The sequence below is a fragment of the Trichosurus vulpecula genome, chromosome 2 (genome assembly GCF_011100635.1).
Source record: "Trichosurus vulpecula isolate mTriVul1 chromosome 2, mTriVul1.pri, whole genome shotgun sequence".
Lineage (NCBI taxonomy): Eukaryota > Metazoa > Chordata > Mammalia > Diprotodontia > Phalangeridae > Trichosurus > Trichosurus vulpecula.
In genome coordinates this window covers 90,574,681-90,586,277 of record NC_050574.1, presented here as the reverse complement: position 1 = coordinate 90,586,277, position 11,597 = coordinate 90,574,681, and the positions used below count along the sequence as shown (strand labels likewise).

At 38.1% G+C, this 11,597-nt stretch overlaps 1 pseudogene; it reads left to right on the top strand.

Moving 5' to 3' along the window:
- Positions 1-1,140: 1,140 nt before the first annotated feature.
- On the top strand, positions 1,141-4,637 carry LOC118836672 (annotated as a pseudogene).
- The last annotated feature ends 6,960 nt before the right edge of the window (positions 4,638-11,597 follow it).

Genomic DNA, 11,597 nt, shown 5'->3' with positions numbered 1-11,597 from the left:
ATCAAATGTCTGTGGTCAAATTTGAACTCAGGCCCTCCTGATTCCAGGGCTGGTACTTTATCAACTGCACCACCTAGCTGCCCCAGAATCCAGCTTTTAAACAATGTTTAATTTAGAGATGAAATCAGGAAAATGAAAACAATAATACACATCAAAACACATAGAATATGGTCTAAGAGGTACTTAGATGCAAATTTATATCCTAGAATTTATATTAATTAGTGAGTTATACTAATTAGTGAGTATGAAGAGGCTGTCATACATCAATAATTATGAAGAGGTGGTATAAAGGATGTCACAAAAAATCATAACAAAAAGATCATATATAGTCATATGGTCAGAACAAGGGCAACTCGAATATAACATTCAGGCTCCACTGGCATATTCCTGATGTCAGGAGAATTCAAGAAAGGCTTCCAGGACCCTGGGTCCTCTGTGGTGAGATGCAGGGATATGCTGAAGCCAGATCAAATTGGCTTTTGAGAGCCCAATTGTTAAATTTTCAGTGTGAACATTTATACTTCATAAATCAGCAAATAATACAAATTAAGGCTTGATTTAGTATTATATTACTTTTTAGACTTTAAAGAGTTATGAGGAAAATGTTAGTCATGCAGATTAAACTTAAAATTGTATCATGAATACTTTTGTGGGGAGGGTGGGATAGAGTCAATTGTTAAAGATACAAGCATGCTCTGCATGGATGTGTTGTGACTTGCATCACAAAAAACCATATACGCAACAATGAGTTCACAGATTCTGTTGAAATATTTCAGTTAAAAAGCTCAAATTCTTCATGGCCTAACAATAAGTGAATGAGTACTTTTTTTTCTTATGGGAATAATCAAAACACCAAGTTTCTGGGCCCCAAGGAGTCTATGTACCTAGAAGAAGAGAGATTCAACAGTCTAAATTATTCTAACTGCAACTAATACAAACAACTTGTCCAAAAAGTGAGAATGAATGTGATATGCATAACTCACATCCTCAAGAGTAAACCAAGTGGAGAAGGCCAGGAAGACTTTTCCAGAAATAAGTTCTTACCAATAACATTCAACACTTAAAGTAGGGATGGAGTCACCAAGCCAAAGAAAAAGTGCAATAGAGTGGTTTCAGTAAAAGCAGGCATATTATAAACAGATGGAACAGCCGAAAATTAAAGATGTAGGACAGAAACACATGGCCACAATGTCACGTCCCAGGGATCTGGTTTCGTATAAAGCAGCTTTTTTCATGGGAGAGACACAGGCTTTGACTGTATATGGTAAAAACAACCGTGGTATGGCTGAACCATTTACTTGAGCCTTGTCAATCAGGTGTCCTCATTATGCACGATATGATGGATTTGTCTGATTATCAGGATAAGGAAGAGAGGAAAGGGAGGCTGGGACAGGGGTGATGGACTGGGAAAGTAAGGAAGAATGTGTTGAATGAAAGTCACAATAAAAACAAAAAATAGATTGAGATGAACAAGGTAGTGGGAGAGATGACAGAGTTAGAGGTAATAATGGTCTGAGATGAATTTGAGAGTTCTGGATCCTGGAGGTGAAACTGTTATGAGGGAGGGTTTTGGTCAAGGATGTAACTATCCCTGTATGTCGCTGAGGTGAGTGAAGGTATAGATCATGAGAGATAAGGAGAGCAGATTGTTTGAAGTGTACTTAAGTCCTCAAGTGTTAGAACTGGAATGGAGAGGAAGACTATATGCTAAACTCATTGAAAAAGCAGAGAGAATGATCTAGGAACTGATAGACGGCCACTACTCTGATCTGAATAGGGTGATACAGATGGACCAAGTGAATCTCAAAGGACAGAGTATTGTATATGTTGTAGAGTCTGAAAGTAGTGGTAGAGAACAAAAAAATCAACAACTCTTCCTCCTCTCCCACTGTACTGAGGGGCATGAGGGAAGGTATATCCTCCTAGAGAGGGTAGCTAGGGAGCCTATGTCTCTTGAGAAAGTCAGATTTCTGCAAGTGAAAGTAAAAGAATATGAAAGGAAGAGGTTAAGTATGAAGGACAGTTCAACCACAGCGGTGTTCCACAGAGTACGATGTAGAAAATGAGAAAGAGTAGATAGAGTAGATTAGAGACTTAGGAGAGATAACACTGAAGTGGATGAGGATAAAGGCTGGAGCATGGCAAGGAAGAGGGATTTATCTAGCAGCCTTAGTCTCTGAATCACAGTGATTTGGAGAGGAGGAGGGGAGAGTTTACTAGTCATAGGAAAATAGTTCAAACCCTTCCCATTAAGCAGCTGCAGCTCTGCCCACACCTCAGCTTACATGGTGACTTTCTTACCCTCTCAGGGTGTGACTTACACTGAGTCTGGGTGCTGGATGACAAGAGGCCTGGGATATGGGCCCTCAGTGGTTACATAGAACTGAGAACTATGCTCACCCATAACACCTGGCTCTGATGTTGAAAATTAGGGCACATCATTTTTAATATGGCAGAACCCACTAGGAATCTTTCTGCTGCCCTTTGACATGCTTATAATTTTAATTCTTCTGACACCATCACAATCTATGATTTGCAGCCATATAGCATTACTGGGAGAATATTGGTACTAAAGAGATGGGTTCATTTTTATAGTCAATAAAAAGTTTATGCCCTATGAAATTTCCTGAAGACTAGTTAGCTTAACCTCCTGCCACTACTGCTCAATTCTAGGGCAAGTTGCTTTGTTTTGTTTTTCTAATCTAGCTAAAGAATAAGAGAGAGAGAGACAGAGAGAAAGAGGGAGGGAGGGAGGGAGGGAGGAAAGGAGGGAAGGAGGGACCGATGGACTTATTGAGTGAGATAACATACGTAAAGTGCTGTGCAAACCACAAAGCACTCTATAAGTGCTATCATCAGCATCATTCATCATCATAATTACAACTATTATTACATGGGTTGTCTGCCCAGATGCATTTTCTAGTTTAGATTATATGAATTTCCTTCTCTTTGTTTTTTTGTTGCTGTTGTTTTTTGTTTTTTCAGCATGGTGTCTCTTTTGCATCCTTGTGGATTTTCTTTGAGGAGGCTTCATAGTATTTTGAAGTTTGATAAAATTAGTATGATGTTATCTGCACTTGGAGAATCTAACTTTCAATAGGAAATCCTTTTTTGTTAAGATATTATACTTCCATGACATTGGCAAAAATTTTGCTGAGTATATATCTCCATGTTTAAGTCCTCATTTATTATATTCAGTAGCATTTTAATCTCTGTATTACTTGTACTCTTCTCTGAGGAGAGACTTCAAGATCATGTTTAATTATAATACATCAAATACTTTCTCAAAATAAACAAACAAATACAGAAGGAATTAACATTCTTTATATCTCTCAAGCATCTGTGTAAACATATGGTTTTTGTTAGGGAATTATATGTAAAGGTCTGCCTGTTCCTTTCTCAAGTCTTCATTCAGGATACTTTCATGTAAGGAATTAGACCATTGTAATTCAGATTTTATAGAGATGAGAAAGCAGGCATATGGGTCCATAATTGTTCACGTCTTCCTCATCTTTAAGTAAAAAGCACTAAATGTTCTATTCTCCTTTTTTTGACATCTCCTTCAGTCATCTCCATAACATTCAAGTCAAGTCAAAGATCATTTATGAAGGGCCTACTATGTGCACAGCAATATTCTAGGCACATAGGATACAAAGACAAAGAAAAAAACAGCCCCTGTCTTCAAGAGGTTTACATTCTACTGAGGGATAGACCAGTTAAGAGATAACTAAATAGAAATTACTGAAAAGGGGGGAAGCACTAACAACTAGGGAGTTAAGAAAGACTCCTATGGGAAGAGGTGCATGAATTGAGCGAGGAATTCTCAGAGGTAGAGGTGAGAAGAAGAATGCATTCCAGACAGCCTGTGCAAAGGCCGAAGCACAATCGTCTCCACAATTATGTCACTTAGCTGCTTCCTCTTTTGCTGTCCTCGGAGGCTGCCAGCATTGTGTAGGAGTCACTGCTGTCACCCTGGCCCTCAGTGACAGCAATTTCCAAAAGCAGATCAAACGCATGTTGGTTTTCCTTGAACAGGAAGCAAAGGAGAAAGCCAAAGAAATAGACGCGGAGGCAGACGAAGAGTTCAACACTAAGAAAGGTGGTCTTGTGCAAACACAGAAACTGAAGATAACAGAACATTATGAGAAGAAGGAGTAACAAATTGAGCAACAGAAGAAAATTCAGATGTCCAACTTGATGAATCAGGCAAGATTGAAAGTCCTCAGTGCCAGGGATGACCTTATCTCAGACTTATTAAATGAAGGAAAGCAGATAATCCCTAAGGTAGTGAAAGGTACAACCAGGTGCTTCTGGATGTCTGCTCCTTCAGGATTTATACCAATTGCTGGAGGCAAAATGATTGTCCACTGCAAGAAAGAGGCTCTCCCTCTCGTCAAGACTGCAGTACAAAAAGCAATCCCTATGTACAAGATTGTGATCAAAAAAGACACTGATGTCCAAGTTGATCAGGAGGCACACCTGGAGGAGGAAATAGCTGGAGGTATTGAGATCTATAATAAGGATCATAAAATAAAAGTTTCTAAGATAGTAGATTGGATCTTATAGCCCAACAGATGATGCCAGAAGTCCATGGGGCCTTGTTTGGTACTAATGCCAACAAGAAAATTTTGGACTAAGCCTCTAATGAGGTGGGATCCAGCCATCTGATGTATCAATGAGCTTTAAAAGTGTCTAAAATTGAAGAAACAACTATCAATGTTCCTCCTTTTTGATTCTCTGACACTGTCCTTTGTTCTTCGATGGAATAGCCTTTGTGTAGAATGCCACCAGCCTAAATGTTAATTTGGGGAGAGAATATACAGACAAACTGTGAAGTACCCTAGTTTATCCTGAAGTGACTAAGTTGTGATCTCTACATTCTAGGGACAAGGGTGATACATATCAGTTGCATGGTTTTCACTGAGAATCCTCCTTCTGTGATCTGTCTTAGATCAGAGTGAGTCATTTGAGATACATCATAGCCTCTTTGTATTTTATTTCTATAAGTTACTTTAATATGCATAAGGAGCATGCATTTACTCTAGGATTAATGGTATTACTCCTGTTAACTATTTGGGCTTAGAGGCTTTCCTCAGTCATATCAGTGATTCAAAAACCCAAGCTATGGATATGTTTTATTTATTAAAATAAAAAATATGTGGACGAAAAATAAATAAAATCATGTCACTGTCACTTTAAGGGCCTCTTTAACCTCTATGTATTTTGGTAAGGTCCACCTACTCTGTTTGATTTTATCGTCTTATTCTTCCCATTTTACAGATGTGCAAATTGAGTCTCAAAATGGTACAGCGACTTACAGAAAGTCCCATCACTTATAGAGGACTACTTATATACAAATCTATATACATATACAAATGTAACCCAATGGTTCTCAAAGTATGGCCTTTGGGGTCCCTGAGAGGTCAAGGACTCAAACCCAGGTCCTCAGACTCCAAATCCAATTACAACACTGTAACACCCTATCCTAGAAATCCTTTAAGCATACAATGACAAGAACTGAAATGGAATAAAATATTGATATTAACTAATAAAGAAGCAAAACATTAATATTACAAACACCTGGCACACAAAACACTAAGGCAAATTAATGTTTGTCCTCATAAAGATGATAAGTATCCTAGTGGCTTGAAGGAATTAATAAATTTTCATTTACAAGGTAGTATTTTAAACACTTCTTAAGAATGGCCCAATGGAAGAGAAAATAAAAAACATTCCTGCTTAATGTGCAAACACTTTTATAGAGAGTGAGTTTGGGGGTTTGTTTTGGTTTGTTTTTCCCCATGGTTTAGCTGTTATAACTACAGAAATAGCATCTTCTACTTATGCAGCACCACTCATCTGAGAATTCCAATTTAGTTAATCACAAAATTCCTCTAGTATCTTCCTTTTAATAAATAAAGGCTATGAGAAAGGCAGAATGGTCTAGTGGGTAGAGGGCTAGCCTTGGAATGAGAAAAACCTGGGTTCAAGACCTGCCTTATCTTTAGCAGGCCACCTAATCTCAGGTTTCCAGGCAACTCTTTAAAGCTATAAATTACAACCAGTTGCAATTTTAGTCAGTAGCTGCAGTTTCCGAGCCAGTAAAATTAAGATCTGTACCACCCTAATTCCCCAAGGAAACTCAGTCAGTCAACAGGTATTTATGAAATATTTACTATGTTCTGGACACTGTGCTAAACCTTAGAGATACAAAGACAAAAACAGTCTCTGCCCTCAAAAAGCTTACATTCCACTAGAGAAGACATTTTAATTACTGTGTACGTACATATAAATAAAGAGTAAACAGAAGCAATATCAGAGGAAACACATGAGGTGAGGAGAAAGGGGACTGAGAAAAGTTTCCTCTGGAAGATGGATTTGGAGCTGAGTCTGGAAGCTGGGAGGGGTGAAGGGGGAGAACATTTAAGTCACGAAGTTCAGCCAGAGCAAAGACACAGGGTTAAGAGATGAAATATATGTGAGGAATAGCAAGGAAGCGGGTTTATAAGTGTGCCTGTAGGGAAAAGAAGTTTTTAAAAGGCTGCAAAGCTAAGAAGAAGTCAGGTTACAAAATAGTCAGTAAACACATATTAATTACCTACTATGTGCCAGACACCATGCTAAACACTACTGATACAAAGGAAGGCAAAGACAATCCTTGCTCACAAGAAGCCCACAACTGATTGAGGGAAAACAATATATAAAAAGAAGCTGAAAAGGAGAGGAGGATAACACAAGGAATGAGGTACGATGAAGTCCACAGGAGTGCAGCTGGGTAAGAAATGATTTGATGGCTGCTATGGAATCCCTTAAATGAAAGATACAGAAGGAGCTCTCCACTGTCCATTCTCAACCCTCTCCAATTAGAGGGAGGGAGGGGATTTTAATGCTTAACAGAGGGCTTCATATTTGATCCTTGAGGTAATAGGGAGCCACTGGAGCTTTAGGAAAATCACTTTGGGAGCTGAATAAAAGACGCATTGGATTGGGGAGAGATTTATGGCAGGCCAGATTCACCAGCAGGCTATTGCAATGTGATGAAATTCCACCCTAATGAAGTTTTTTTTGTCTTTAATCACCATACTAGTAAAGTCACAAACTGTGCCTGAGCTCCTACAGTTGGTCCATTCCTTTTGTCTACTTTCATGACAGTTGTGACTCACTATAATATAATCCAGTTTGGCTATGGTGATCAGTATCGAAGACATCAAAAAAAAAGAATGGGTTGGCTGTGCTAGTACAATTGACTCTCAGTGGGAAGACATGACTATAAGTCTTCTAATGGTGCTAGTAAATTCCATTTAGTTTCATGTTCTAGAGGACTACATTTCCAATTGGAGGCAACTATTTATTTCTGCTAACTGGTGGTCTCCTGAGGAATTGCTTTCATCTTCAGAGACTCAAGATGCTGCCAACACTCTTTCTGCAATTAAGCATACAGAAAAGTGTCATTTCACCACATCTGTTGCCACTTTGGTCCTATATAGTCCTTGCCCAAAAGAGCATTTCAGGCCCTTCTGATGCAGTGATACTAATCATCTGGTGAAATGAACATTTCCAAAGAGAATTTCTAAATAGGACATGACTACTTATAATTAGACTGCAGAATCCTGGTTGTTTGAACATCTTAGATAAATTTGATTTTTAAGAAATACACACTACCCACATATATGAATGTAACCTAGTGGTCCTCAGAGTGTGATACCTTTTTTAGGGGGTCTATAAGGTTAGACTATTTTCATAACAAAATTGACATCATGTGCCTGTTAAAATGTTCCTCCCTTTTCCAACTACAGATCTGTGTAAGGCCAAATTTTCTTAGGATACTTCAACCACAACATATAATCATAGATTGAATTCAGAAGTAGAGGATCTGTCGTCTATTAAACCAGACATTAATGAAAGGCCTACCACACTGTCACTAATTTTGTTTTGTTTTAGAAAATATATTATTTCTGCATTTAAAAATGTTATTTATGTCAACATGTAATTGGTTTATTATTTTTTAATAAATTAATAAATATTTTTAAAATTTAGAAGTTTTAAGTTTTAACATAGTAAATATCAATATATGTACATGTATATACTTACATACATATATATCTTGCAGAGACAAAAGCTTTTTCAAACCTCAGTTTTTAAAAGTGTAAAGAGATTCTGAAATCAATAAGTCTGAGAACTGCTGCTTTAACTTAAAAATGGGAAAGAGGGATCATATTGTAACTTACGGCTCATAAGTACAGTTCTTGGTTCACTCAGACTTTGTCTAGTCTTGGGATGGTTTCTCAAAAAGTCAGGCTATGGCTTGGATACCTCCTCACTGTATTTCCCTAAGAACATCATAATTTAACTCTTGTATAGGTTTCTGCAGAAAAGCCAAAAGGACGCTTAGCAAGCTCTCAGGATAACAACGTAGATGAAATACAGTAATAGCCTTTATTTCTCCTCACTGAAAATTCAAAACATAACTCACAAAAGCCTATAAATAATCACAACGACTTCTAAATTTTCATATATGCAATGACAAATACTTTGAAGAGTCAGTAATATCATCACTGTGGGTCCTCCTTCCATTGACACAGATCCTAATTTTTCTATAGCTTAGTAGTTAATCAATCAGTTCAAAAATGCTAAAAACCTACCATGTGCCAGGCACCATGCTAAGTTCTGGAGATATAAATATCAAAAGAAACAATCATTGCCCATCAGAGTATACATTCTGTTGGGAAGACAACAATATGGACACAATTATTATACTATATTATGGAAATGCTTGTTTTATTCCATAAATTAAAAATAAAATAAATAAAAAGAATTTTTAATTCTACACAAAAGAAACGTAATGTAACATCAGAGTAGACAGAAAACAAACAACTGAGGGATTTGGGCGGAGCCTTAAGGGGAGATAGGGACTCTAAGAGGTGGATGGTGGGGAGGGATAGCATTCCAGGTGTGAACTCTGTCTCCGTATATCTGCACAGAGGCAGGAGATCCAATATAGTGCTAGGAGAGCTACAAGTAGAACAGTTTGGCTGCATGGTGTTCATAGGGGAGAGAATTTGAAATCAGACTGGAAAGTGCTGAGTTTGGAGTCAGGAAGACCCGAGTTCAAATACTACCTTAGAATGTACTACATGATCATAGTCAAATCAATTAAGATCTTAGAGACTCATTTTCTTCATCTTTAAATGAGCGAGTTGCATTCAGTGGCCCCTAAGGTCACTTCTAGGTATGAATCCATGACCTTATGAAAGATACATTGTAGCCATATTGTAAAGGATTTTAAATGCCAAACAAAGGAGCTGATATGTTCTACCAATAATGAGATAAAGCTTATTCATTAGGAGAATAACATACTCAGGCCTATGCTTTAGGAATATCAATTTGGTAGCTATGAGGAGGATATATTAGACTGGAGGAGAGACTAGAGACAAAGAGGCTATTATAACAACCTTAAACCAAGAAGTGATGAAGCTTTCAATTAGAGTGATAGCAATATGAGTGAAGAAAAGTGGATACAAGAGATATTGTGAAGGTAGAATTGATAAGACTTAGCAACCAATTGAATATAAGGACAGAGGGACATGAAGAGTCAAGGATGCCTAGATGTTTGTGAGCCTTTGTAACTGAGAAAATGGCTGATGGTGCCTACAACAGAAATAGAGAGATTAGGAGAAAGGGTAGGTTTAGAGGAAAAGATCATGAGTGTTATTTTAGATATGTTGAGTTTGAGACACTTATGGGATATAGGTGTTAATGGTGATGTGAGATAAATGCCTACGAGCAAGGTGGCAGGTGGATATGTAGATCCGGCAATCACTTTATAAAGATGACAGTTGAATCCAGGAGAACTGATGGACTCACCAAGAAGATTCACAGCCCAGAAGAAAGTCCTGGGGCATACCAATTCATAAGATACAAAGGTAATGATCCAACAAAGGAAACTAAGAAGGGGCAATCAAACAGGTAGAAGGAAAAGCAGGAAAAGAACCTCATCCTGGAAACACAAGACGAAGAGAATATACAGGAGAAGAATATAATTGTGTCAAGCTACAGAGATCAGGAACAATGAGGACCAAGAAAAGTACATTGAAACTTTGCTGTTATTGTTGTGTAGTTCAGAAATCACTGGTGAACCTAAAGTGAACAATTTAAGATGCTCTTCCAGAGGTTCTGGGTCCAAAATCTTCATTAGTTTTGGCTAGTCTGGTCATAGGGTGGTAGTCTGAGAGCTAGAAGAGGGGTGTCATCTAATTCAACCTCTCATTTTATATGTGCAGCTAGGTAGTACTGTGGAGAGAAGGCTGGGCCTGGGATCAGGAAGACTCCTCTTCCTGAGTTTAAATCTGGCCTCAGATACTTACTGTGTGACCCTGGACAAGTCACTTAACCCCATCTGCCACAGTTTCCTCATCTGTAAAATGAGCAAGAGGAAAGAAATGGCAAACCACTTCAGTATCTTTGCCAGGAAAACACTAAACAGGGTCACAGAGAGTTGGACATGACTGAACAACAACTCATTTTACATATAAGTAAACTGAAACCCAGAGAGATCAACTTATTTTCTCAAGGCCATGTGAGTATGTTTGGCAGAGATAATATTTGATCTCAGGTCATCTGATTGCAAAATTTGTGTTATTTTTCAGTCATTCAGTCATGTCCAACTCTTCGTGACCCCATAGAGCAAAGCACACCAGGCCCTTCTATCCTCCACTATCTTTCAAAGTCTATCCAAGTTCATGTTCATTGTTTCCATGATGTAATCAATCCACCTCATCTATGCTGTCCCCTTTTCCTTTTGCCTTCATTCTTTCCCAACATCAGGGTCTTTTCCAATGAGTTCTGCCTTCTCATTATGCGGCAAGTGTCTTTTAATTTCATGGTTTCAGTTACCATCTACCATCTTTGAACCAAAAATACAAAATCTGACACTGCCTCCATTTCTCCTCCCTCTATTTGCCAGGAAGTGATGAGACCAGTTGCAAAGATCTCAGTGTTTTTTGATGTTAAGCTTCAAGCCAGCTTTTTCACTCTCCTCTTTCACCCTCATCAAGAGTCTCCTTAATACATCTTCACTTCCTGCCATCAGAGTAACATATCTGAAATTGTTGATATTTTTCCCAGCAACCTCATTTCTGGCTTTTGATAGATTCAGCCTGGCATTTCACATGCTGTACTCTGCATATAAGTTAAATAAATAAGATGACAAGAGATAGTCTTCTTGTGCTCCTTTCCCAATCTTAAACCAATCAGTTGTTCCATGTTTGGTTCTAAGTGTTGCTTCTTGGCCCACAGTAAGATGATCTGCTACTCCTACCTCTTTGAGAACTTGCCATATTTTGTGGTGATCCACACAGTTAAAAGGCTTTAGTGTAGCCAATGAAGCAGAAGTAAATGGGGTTTTTTAGAACTCCTTTACTTTCTCCACAATCCAACAAATGTTGGCAATTTGGTCTATAGTTCCTCTGCCTCTTCAAAAACCAGCCTGCTCCTCTGGTAATTCTCAGTTCACATATTGGTGAAGCATAGCTTGCAGAATTTTAAGTGTAACCTTGCTGGCACATGAAATGACTGTAATTGTTCAGTAATTTGAACAT